The sequence below is a fragment of the Cygnus atratus genome, chromosome 11 (genome assembly GCF_013377495.2).
Source record: "Cygnus atratus isolate AKBS03 ecotype Queensland, Australia chromosome 11, CAtr_DNAZoo_HiC_assembly, whole genome shotgun sequence".
Lineage (NCBI taxonomy): Eukaryota > Metazoa > Chordata > Aves > Anseriformes > Anatidae > Cygnus > Cygnus atratus.
This window is the reverse complement of record NC_066372.1, coordinates 17,060,515-17,072,866: the sequence shown is the minus strand read 5'-3', so window position 1 is coordinate 17,072,866 and position 12,352 is coordinate 17,060,515.

The following is a 12,352-nucleotide window of genomic DNA, read 5'->3' as shown; positions in this document are numbered from 1 at the left end:
GCAGGACTTCAGAATGTCTCAGATGAACACATTGCATGAATGGGTCCAGATTGAAGCTAATGCAGAAATTGTTCAATGATTCACTAAGAGAAAATAAAAAACAAAAGCCTACTGGATTGAAATGCTTGTCTGATTCAGGGAACATTTTAAAAACACCACATGAATATTTTAAGTGCCAAAACTCAAACGGAGATTTGAAAATAAAGGCTTAGATTTTCGAAGGAATGCTTGCATGATCCATTCAATCTTCACATCTATTTAAAAATACTTTTTTTTTTTTTTAATATAAAAGTATATTTGAGCTGCTCTAATTTAAGTTTTTGAGCAGTTTTTCATAAAAAAGCAGAAATGTGTTGGCAATATATATATATATTTCAGGCATGCTGACTTACTAAGAGCTTTTACTTATTTACTCCTGCTTTCCCTAAGATGTTTAGTTTAATTTACTAATATGGAATATAAAATCAAATAGAAGGGAATCTAAAAAGAACAAAACAAAACAATGAGTAATTTTTAAAATCAACAATATCTATGGCTAAAAATTATGAGCCCAGTCCCTAGCTGAACTCTATTATTTTAACCAAAACAATGAAGTCAGTGTTAACATTAACAATAAAAATGTCCTTGTGTATCAAATCTTAATACTAAAGGACTCAGATGAACAAAATGGAACAACTAGAGGTTATACTCCATAGCAGTGGGTCAATTTTGCAAAAACTATTCAGCAGAGTTCCCTAGAGGTCATCAGAAAAAAATGACAGAGGTGAAGGAACAGTGGTTTCAAGAACCAAAACTCAATTATGGACCCCAGAAATCTGCTGCTTGGCTTCTCCATGTCATCTAGGTAAGAAATGGCTTAAAATATATCAGAACCTCATACAAGGACTGTAGTTCCTTATTACGCATCTGGAAACAAAGAACAGCTTTTATGCAACAGTGAAAACTTCCAGGCCATACATCATGCAGCGGATTGATGTAAAGATTGTTTTCTGGAGAACAGCCTTTATTCATTCTAAATCAATGAGTGCTCTAGAATGGATGATAAACTTGCATGTCGAACTCTGAAGTTGCTATTCAAGTCGCTTGATGAAAGAAAAGACTGAATATAAGATTTGATTATCTAATACCTGATACAAGATGTAAAACCTTCTTTCTTGCATATCTGAGGTACAGAAATTGGCTAATGAGTTTAATTCACTTACCTTGAAATAAAAAGTAAAGTATTTGCAAATACATTTAAATGAATTTTAAATTAAAATATATATATATATGAGTCACGGCCTCTGTGTTATTTTAGGAAAAACAAGCAATTACACTTAGTTCTAACAGGTGGAATAATGACTTTTTCACCTGTCAACTGACAGCTTAAAATTCCCACACATGTAGACCATTTCTGTTTCATCTTTTCTTTGAATTTCAGCTGCTTTGCTTTTCAATGCCTGTGCTTTGCTGGTGTCTCCTTTGTGTCTGAAACTCTCACACTGAGTTCCGCCTCTTTGGTGCTGGGCTTTCTTTTCACAGTGACATTTCAACATAAACAGTCAATATTCATTACCTCAAAGGAGACTTCCCTCCTATTGCTGACCAATTAAATACCAGCTGAGTTAGGCAGACAAAGGTAAAGAAGCTGTAGCACAAGACTGGCTTGGAGTATACTTCTCTTAAAGGGGAAAAAATGTATTCAAAACAAAGAATTGACAATATCAGGAAAACCCAAAGCAGAGCAAAACAGTTTCTTCAGAAGTTATGCTCCTCCTCTTTATCTTGCATGGTCCTTTCCTAGTGTTATTCAGTCCTTGACAGGAATAGAAAAGATGCGTATGCATCACAGGGACAAAGACAGATTCCAGGTATTCCCATACAGTCTCGATAACTTTGATGAAATAACAAGGATATAACAAAAAATAATAACTAATATTTGATGCTGAGAGAAATGGTTTCCCCCTTTTTATTTCCGAGATGTAAATAAGATCCAGATGTATTTTGAATGTTGTTGCATTACGTACAGTTCAGCAAAGACTGCTTCATTTTGTACTGAGGTTCAACTCTGACAAGGAAAATGCCCACCTGAACAGATCATGAGCAAAGGTGAAGAGGTATGCCAAGCTTAGGCTGATGAGAGCAGCCTGCTGACAGACAGCCTGGAGGCTGATGAACCTCCTTCTCTTCCTCAGAGTGGGAGGGGAAGGGCATTGGTATCATTCACTGTCTCCAAAACACAGGCACAGCCCTTAGGGGAAGGAATAGTTCTACACAAGGCAATGCAATTCAAGCATTCAGTTTCACCTGGAAAGTGCAGGAGCACTGAGTCATAAAAATACTAAGCTGAAAAGGACTGAGAGAGATTGTCTATATGGCATAACTGCCTCAAGGCAGGATCAGGTACCTGAACTATTCCTGACATGTTTGTCCAACCTCTTCTTGAAAACCAGAGGCAGCACAGCCTCTTACACGTCCTTTGCCAATCCACACCAGTGCTAAACTGTGCTGAAAAGCTATCAAGTTCTTCTTACTGTCTAAACTAGACCCTTTTTGCTCTGAATTAAGCCTACATAAACCCAAATATGCACATACACAAATGACATCCACAGAGAAGTCCAGTGGTGCTCTGGCCCATACTGTTTTTCAAGGAGTTTAAGCATGGTAGTTGTTGAGTGATGAGAATTTTCAGACCAAAATAAATAAATAAATATATATATATATAGTAATGATTTATAATCTGAAACAATGAGGAAATTTAATTATTTGTCTTAAGAAATGTATTAATAGAATAACCCAGCAAAGAGAACAAAACAGCCTGAAATATGAGAGTATGCAGATCAGCCACAAATGTGATGCTAACAAAAACTAGTCTGAAAACAAAAGACTTAACGACTGCTCAGTGCAAGATCAGGCTGAACTGTCACAGTCTGAAAGTGCACGTTCAATGATATGAAATAGTTCTTGTATTTTTACAGGAACATATAAAGATTTTTTTTCCTTCTTGTGAGACAGAGAGATTTCTATAGCACAAAAGGGCCCAATCCCACAGCCTGCCCTCAGTGGGAGGTTTGCTTAACCAAGAAATGCAATGTCAGGCATTCTCAGAGGATAAAAACAATACAAAGAATTGGTGTACATGCTTTATGTAAAGGTAACAGCTTCAATCCCTGAAAGCATCCAAATGATTTTTACTTAAATGGATGTGACATTGCCAAGAAAGAAACTTTATCCTCACGAGAGATCTTTATTAGCCAGGGTACTTAACCCTAAAGATGAGGAGAATTTAATAATCACAGGGTTGTTTTCTCCCTCTTTCTTTCATTTGTGCAACCAGCAGCTAGAGGGCACAAAAGAATGCTTTTACCTTATGATCTATCATATAAAAGAGCTCTACTGACTGAATAAACAAACAAACAAAAATCAGTGCTAATATCATAGTATACCACATATTTTGTTTAGAATCCTAGTCTGTGTTCTGTTTCTCAAGAAACAGTAGCAATTCAGAGAGACAGTGGCATGACAGTGCAGGAGACTAAACACCTTTATTCCACTAAGAATATGTATTTAAATCCCAGAACAGAGCAGGTATTTCATGCCACATACACTCTCTATGAACACGGTCATCATTACTTGCCATAACTGTTTTGCAGAGCTCTTTGTTTAAAACTAATATAAACACATATTTAACCTCCTTCATTCTTACATCTTAAATATTAATGCTGGCTGTGATTCTGCATTAATAACAGCTATTATTTTTGCATTAATAAGGAGCTTACGAGAATAAACATGGAAGTCATAGTGCAGTCTTCCTGTCAATTAAAAAGAGAGTCATTTGTAGTTGCAGAGTACTTTATCTTATCATTTCACTCAGGACATTCCCAGGTTCATGGATCTGATCTGAATAGCTCCAGTGATGATAAACATGTAACTACGTAGAAAACCATCCTGGCAAGAAAGCCACAAAGGAGGTTATCAGTGAATTGCCAATTTTGAAATCCCTCACTTTGGAAGGAGCATTATCACCATAAATGAGGTCATTTATGTGGACAATGCAAGCATGGAGCTTGACATTTTTCTACCAGAAATCCTAACAACCCCAAAGGGGTCACATCGGTTGCTGCACTCTAAAATGGAGTGGACCTTAATAGCAACATGTGTATTTGTATGTGTGTATATACATATATATATACACACATGTACTTAAAAAGTGAAGCAAAACAAAGACCCTTTCCCTTCACCCCTAATGAACTGCACCAACCCCTTAGGCAGAAATGACTTGGATCCAGATAGAGTGCCATTTGCCAAATTGTAAATTGCCTACATTTATTTTGGGAGTGCACTAAACAGAGTGCTAATTGCCTTGTTTAGCACTTTCCCTTCTTTCATTTGCACTGGTGTAAAATCTTAGTAAATTAACTCAGGATTTTATTATGTAGGTAGCATTTGAACAACTGAATCAGTGAGAAAGCAGCATCAAAGGACTGATAAAAGAGGAGTTGACTCTACCCAGAATGCCATTTATATGTCCCTTGAATTAAAAAGGATGAAATTAACTTTTAATCCTTTTGCTTTTCATATAGCTGATCTTAACATAACATGTATTACTCAGTCATTTTATTTGCATTTACTCATTTCAAAATGTTAATAACTGTGGTTGCAAGCTTACTGTATGGGAATGTGCAGTTGCTTGTATTCATATACATAAGTGTGTAGGATTCCTTAGTAATTTTTTTGAACTGCAGCCAAACACAGACTTGAGGCTTCTGTTTATTGTCAAAGAGAACACCCTGAAGAGCAATTCCCATCTAACTGTTCAGTGGGCTATGCAAAATTAGCTGGTGGTCTCACACTTGTCCACAGCACCAACGGTATCTTATTTTTACATAAAGTCCAAAGAGAAAATGGAGAAAAAATAATAGCCATATTCTCACCTCTACAATATTGATATTTCCCACAAGGAAATGAGAAACGTCATTTATTCTGGAAGCAAATTCAATGATATATATAAATGGTGTTTCAGATCAAAATCTTGCACCAACAATTTTTTTCCTTAAAATCCATAGGTAGAGGATTTCAGCTTGGTAGCACTGTTGCTTGTGAACAGAATTACATTAAAAGAAAATGCAGAGTGAAGACCACAGAGTTAGCACTGTAGATCTGGGTTCTGTTCTGAACACATGTGCTGGGCAATTCCTGTCTTCATGTAACGGATTACAGCAGTGAGGAAACATTTGGGGTGTTCTACTGGCAGAACTTTAATTTTCTTAAGTTCAGAGAAGCCAAAACTTCTGTCTTCATAAGCAGCCTTATAATACAGAAAAGATGATAAAAACCTGTTTGTTGCTGTCAATAAACACTGTACTTGCCAAAACTTGATTTACTCTTTTCTCCTTTCAGTTTGCTGTCCTTTCAAATCACATATTTGTATATATGAGGAGCACAGTGTCATCAAAAATATGAAAATTGATTTACTAAAGTTAGAATGAATTTGAGAAACTATTAAAAAACAGTAAGGTATGTTTTCTTAGTTTCTGATAGACTTTTTGAAAGGCTAATTTGCTGGTTATTTTTCCCTCAGTACTTCTGATTGTAATGGGAACGGGAAATACGGGCCAACATAGTATCAAAAGTCAGCGAGTCCTGTGTCCTTAGTTTTCTATGAACTTTTTAGTAAATAACACATTATATGATCATTTGCAAGTACTCAACATTTAAGGTACCATACGAAACAGAAGAAAAAGGATCTCTCTACAAAGCAGGGTGGGGTTTTTTAATGAGATTTTTTTAGTTCAGTTTCCAGACCAGCATGGTTTGGGAGGGCTCCAGGTAACTATCTAAACTTTTGGATGCTTCTCCTAATTGAACCGCCAAGCCATTTGAAGTTCCTCTATTATTATCTAACACCTGGCTGCACTGCTGTAAAGTGCTGTGTGAATAAAATAAGATATGATTTAATGTGTGCTAGCAATTATTTGCCAAAAGAACATAAGAAATGTTTCCTAATGATTCTCTGTACATAAATTCATAATAAGGATTCAGAACTTACTCCTTCCATTGCAAAGGCAAGAGAAGCCATGCCACGTGTTTCCATGGCAGCAAGTGCAGACACATTATTTGGGACCACATCTTCTTGCTACAAGACTTAGTGAGTAGGAAAGGAGTAGGTTATAGATTTATTTTTTATCTTTACAATATCATTAATTAGGAAGTGATGGCCCAGTTACTGCCTTTTTTTTTCTTTTTTTTTTTTTTTTTTTTATTACGAGTAATGTATAGCACTCATTCAAGCACTAGGACTCCATGATGTTCCCTGCTATGAACACACGTAACAAAAAATTTAGACCCTACATCTGGAAGTTTTCATTATAATCTGAAGTGTTGAATTCAAAGCACTGAAGAGCAGACAAAATCTGTACCAGAGGGAAAGTAGCCACAGACCACGTACAGCTCAACAGACATAAATACAGTCTTTCCTCGAGGTGCTGCATAAATCTAGAAAGATTAAGTTGGTTCTGTCAATTCAGTGGAGAAGTTAGTTAACTGCTGAGGAGAGTACATTTACTAGAGAAATAAGATCTAGGACATGGGTTGTATAATTCTGAAAAAGGAATACTCTGGAGCTTAAGGACAGGACGTTTTTTTAATTGACCTCCAGTGTTTGACCATTTGGCCTTGTAGTGTCAGGAATATGTTTTTAATGAATTAAGATAATACTAAAAAACAAATTGGAAGGAACATCTGCTTTCAAATTCCTTGTTATTTGGTGTTTAGTCACAAACACACACACACAAAAAAATGAAACAGAAAAAGAACAGAAAAAATACACAAGGAGAAACTTGTCTACGAATACAGTACAAAGATTTTTATGTTCTAATATAGTCCCTGGTCTCAGGCAAAATGAATATGCTAAAGAATCTCCATCAAAAACATTAATGCAGAAGAATTGGCCACCCTTAATGTTCCAAATATATGCTGCACAGTATCACTTTGTAATAGAAAACCATTCATAAAAATATATAGTATTCCAGTCACAAAATACAAAGAACTTTACAGTTCTACCAATATAACACCTTCACCACAATGATCTTTACTTTGTATTACCAATAGGATTTTCTCAAAAGTTGCAGACTTCAAAAAGAAATAATCCAAGCAAGATGGTTACACTAATAAATTAGAACTAAACTTGTAGACGTGTCTTACAGGGGCAAGTTCTGGTATTCCCTCCTTGTTCAACAAGCCCATTTGTTTCAGTAAGTTAATTTTCAGAGCCAGTTCTAGGATCAATACCTCCTCCATCACCATTCCTAAGCAAGCACTCTAGCTAAAGTACAAGCAGTATTTTAGCTTAGATTGTGTAGGTATTTGAGGTATTTCCCTTCATAAACAAAGTTTAGAAGTTGATTTATACAACAGAAATGAATAAATAGGTATGAACTAGAGGATTTTCTCTGAATCTTTAGTTAGTTGTATTTTGTATATATGTCTTGCTTACAAGCATCTCTAGCAACTACCATGACATATCCCTATTTATTATATATACACAGACATGCTCATGCATGTGTATACGGAAAAAAAAAAAAAAAAAAAAAAAAACATTTTAATGGAGTGGGATCTGCACAGTGTCAAAGTTTTGAGTGTTGTTTCCCTGTACCTGCGAAGGACACGTGCTAGTTTTTAAGTATCAATCATAGTACTTTCAGCATAAGAAAGTTCTCACTCATGGTGAGAAATCTTCCACGATAATACAGTATAAGGAGGTTTTACATAACAGAATGAAACTTTTGCCTTGATCTCACCCTCTTAATGCAATTTTATTTACACTTTTCAACAAAAATCAATGTAATCTGTATGTAGAAAGAAAACTGTTGTTGTTGTTGTTAGAATAGTTAAAGTCTGAATAAGTCATGAACTAACAACGAAGTGTTACAGTATAAAGTCTTAAAACACAGCTGAGAGCAAAGCCTACATTGAAAACAAAAAAATAAATACACCTACTACTGTTAGATCAACTTTTCTAAGATGATCAGGGATACAGGAATAACGCAGTGAGAAATAACTGCATAGTGGCTGACATGCTATCTGGATATTTAGGGACCTTGTTTTCTGCCTTGCCACAGAGTTGCTATTTGCCCCTGGTTCAGCTTCATACAGATATTTTTAGATATCCAAATCAATCATCGTGGTACCCAGGTAGGAAAAAAAAAAGCACAAAATTTTTAAATTATTAATACTGCTGATGCTGAGACAGCAGAGCTTTGAGATGATTCTACCTGCATCTTTTCCTGTAAAGGAAACACGCCAAGAACACACCTCTAGCTTTGCAAATAAGAACAATTAACTTTTTCAAATGAAAGAAAACTCAAAAAGATTAGGAAACACAAAAAAAGGGAATGCAAAACTCCGCAAAATTCTCTCGCTGCCTCCTGTGTCGTCAGAAGGTGGGTCGTTTCTCTCAGGCTTGCTCTCAGATCAGCAGCTCAGTGACTTTCTAAATTTTGACAAGTTCCATCCAGTCTCCTAGCTCCCTTGGAAACCTTGTGCTTTCTCTGCCTGAGGCTTGTCTGCTCCTTGTCCTCAGGAGTATCTCGGCCTTAGCCCTTGTTGCAGGCTCCCTTTTCCCCTCTCTCTTCTTCTGTGATCAAGCTCAGTTGCTCTTGGGGAAGGAATAATCTCCCCCAAATTGCAGAGGGCTGCTGCAGAGGACAGCAGTCAGGAGAAGTTAAGCATCTCCCCAGGGGAGCCTCACAGACTGCATACATACTGGCTTACACATAAGAAACTACAAATAAAACATAACATAGTATCTCTAGACTATTATGTTTATGTATCTATTATATCATACCCTTAAACATATGTTTCAGTTTTCAAGTTGGCTGGAGAGCAGCCCTCCACAGCAGACCTGCTGGAAAATCCTGCCTAGACCTGGCGTCTGAGGGATGCTCGTGTATCACCTCCGAGAAGCCTGGATCTCCCTCCCTCCTCTCATCAATACAGATTCTTACACATCAAGAGCAGCTATTAGATCAAGTCCCTGCATTGCCTCCACACAACATTGTCACTTTAAAATGGGACAATTTTTCACTTACAAAACGCTTCACTCAATAAATGCAATGCATTAATTGAGAGCACTGGTGAGAGTCCTTAGTATTATTTGCCATATTTCATGGCTGTAAATGATGGCACAAATTTTCAATGAGTTACCCAGTGCTAGAAACAGATCAATGACAGAAAGACAGTGGCATCCAGAGCTACTTAGAGCTGTTTCTGATCCTCCTGCTGCAACCAACATTCTCTCCTGGGCAAACATCGGCAGCGTTTGATGTCAGCTGCAAACGTCAGCAGCACCAGTGAGAAACAGTTAACGGAGGTTTGATATTTCATTGCAGTGGGCAGGGAAATTAAATCTGCAGTTTGTGACTCTTAGGAAATTAAGTCTCTATTAGGAAAGGGTTAAAGACAGATTATGTAAATAAGGATATTGTTATTTGTCCCATATGTAGCACTGTGGAGTGAAGACTGCTTTCTCTCCCCCCTTTTTTTTTTTATTATTATTTTTTCTTTTCCACAAATTGAGAGATTAACCTGGTCTCAATTGAAATGGCAGCCCATATCATACCTTCCCTTGATCTCACAGCATGGCTAATAACAGCTGGGGCCTACCAAGCAGGCTTCTTTATTTTTCCTTTATTGTTCCAGGCCACACAACCGTGAACCTTCAGCATGTTATGTACTTAAGCATGGTCAGGTTGATGTCATTATTTTCTTATTGTTGTGGAGCTCCCTGGGTGTTTGCCCATATTCATACAGAGGGGCTTGTGTGCTCTTTGTAGGTTAACCTTTTAAAAAGGAGATGCTCGACCACTTGCAAATGTAGCCCAGGGCTGTGACATTGCACTAGGCCGATTGGTACGCTTCAAAACACATATTAGCACCACTTGTGCTATTTCATCTTTCTTTTTAATTTTAGCCCAGTCTTGTTAGATAAATCTTATCTGTGCCACAAGTAAATGCTTGATAGAGCACATTTTTAAAGCCTTTAGAAAGAGAGAAAAAAAGTGTGGTTTGTCTGGGTCACTGTGTGCTTTGTCTAAGTAGAGGCATAGCTATTTGCCAGTTTATCTGTCTGCTGTCCCTCTGTCTATCTCTCCAGCTACCTTGCAGCAAACAAGCCATGAGCATTAGTGCTGAATTGCGAGAGCTACAGGGAAAAGTGCTTCTCTGCATGAACCATGGCCACATTTAGCTTTCACAATCCTATAAAAATTGGTCTACTTGCTATCAGTTCAGCCTAGAAAGCAAGCCACAGCTCTCAATTGCCTCCAGCTTTGATGTAAGCACCCCACAATATTTCTGTTTAAACTACAGTGGATAGAAGACACCTATAAAAATATTAATTAGCTCCAGTTGACACCAGATTCAGTTAACATACTGTGCGCCAGCTCTGAAATACTAGAGTTTTTATTAGGTTAGCTAATGTTTATTGCAAGCATTAAAGTCTAAGTCATAAAAGGCTGAGCATAAGAAAGATGTTTCAGGTATTATTCCTTTCACGTATCAAACACAAGTTTGTTAAATCCTACTTGCAGGGTTAATTATTTTGGAAGTCATATTGGAAATACAAACTTTCAAAGAATTTGGCAAGATTTTTCCAAGCACTCAGCGGGCCAAATGTAAATGAGTAAGAGGGCGAATCTCCACTGGTTTCAACGAATTTTGGCCTTGCAACTTTTAAGTGAAGCAGATAAAAACAGCAGCACAGATTACAGGCTTAATGTCTGAATTACTTTAGTAGTGTCAATTATGATAGTGATAGTCCTGACACCAATGTATCTTTTGCTACAGTTTCTTTTGTAGGCTGGTTGATCCTTTGCTTTTTTAAACCAAGAGGTCAGGAAGGTGAGCTGTACAGCTGGGCAGCAAGCAGCCTCATGTATCTGGGTTTCTGTCAATGCCCCAAAGATATATCTTAAATTACTTGTGTAATGGGAAGAGGAAGGCCACCTGTGCTCGTACGCTCAAGGATTAGGCTTATGGTTACCAACAGTCTGGCTAGGACACAACCTACCCTTTCTGCAAAACCTGTGCCACACAGGAAGGAGGTGAAACAAAACAATGCAGAGAAATTTATAGGATGGAGATGAACTATTCTGGCTTTCACATAGATAATGACACCTTTGAAAGCTTCGTATGTCTTTACCAGGTATAATCAGGATATCCGCTTAATGTTTCCTTCAATCATTATGGAAAAGACGAGGAACAATTAGACTTGAATTTCTATCGTGTTTTGTGTTTTTCATTTCTTATTTATATCAGAGTTCTGATTCTACAATTTACCTCAATATGCTTGTATGTGTGTATGTCTAAGCATAAGGATAGGTCCGTCAGAATCCTTTGTATCTTACCACACTGTGTTTTGTTTGCACAGACCATGGCCTTACTCTCCAGGACTGAGTTTGTTGAGCCATACCGAGTAAGCCAGATCTCTCTGTTCCAACTGTAAGGAAAGACCTTGAAAATGAACCACCCCTATCACGTGTCTGGATTTCCCTGGACAGTCTGCATTACTGCAAGGCAGAGCTAGGAGAGCCAAAAAAAGTTTGAATGGTCTGGCAGTTTGAGCCTGATGGCAGTCTCAAGTGGCAGGCTAAGATGGAGATGGAGACCGCCTTGTGCACATGTTGGTAGTTACAGCACTGAACTTTCACTGTACTTCCCCCTTTTCATTGTCAAACTATTTTTACTGTCAAAAGTTCTAGTTAAGGCAATACTCAGTAATACACTGATTTGACTTTTCTCTGGTGTTTAAATGTAAAATAAAAACAAGATCTTCCCCATAAGTATTTTTGTGGTGTAATTGTAAAGAATGACGCATGTTGGTTTTGAAGTACTGCAATGAACTATGAATTCATTAAAACCTCATCAGTCTAATCCTTGATTATCTTCCTCAAGGTGGTATCCTTCGAATTGTTCTTTGGACACTTAAAGTATCCCAGTTACCTGAAGCTCAGTTATTAAAACTACTTTAATCTTTCCCCAGATAAGCATGGTTCAGCTATAAAGAACAGCATGTTGCATTAACATAGCAGTCCTTCACTATGCTGCTACACCAAAATCTACCATCATATTTCCTGACATATGAAGTATATAAAAAATTAAATAAAGCTGTAGGAAAATTAACAGTTTAGTCTAAAACCTTTTCTTGTAAATATTCTCTCTCTCTCTTTTTTTTTTTTTTTTTTTTTTTTTTTTTTTTTTTTTGTAATTTTCTGTGGGCCAAAAATGTATTTCCAATTTACTGATAAATTTCCAATGTCTCTTTTCAAACCTTCTGGTTCCATCAAAACCCAAGAAATACAACAATGTTGCCAGA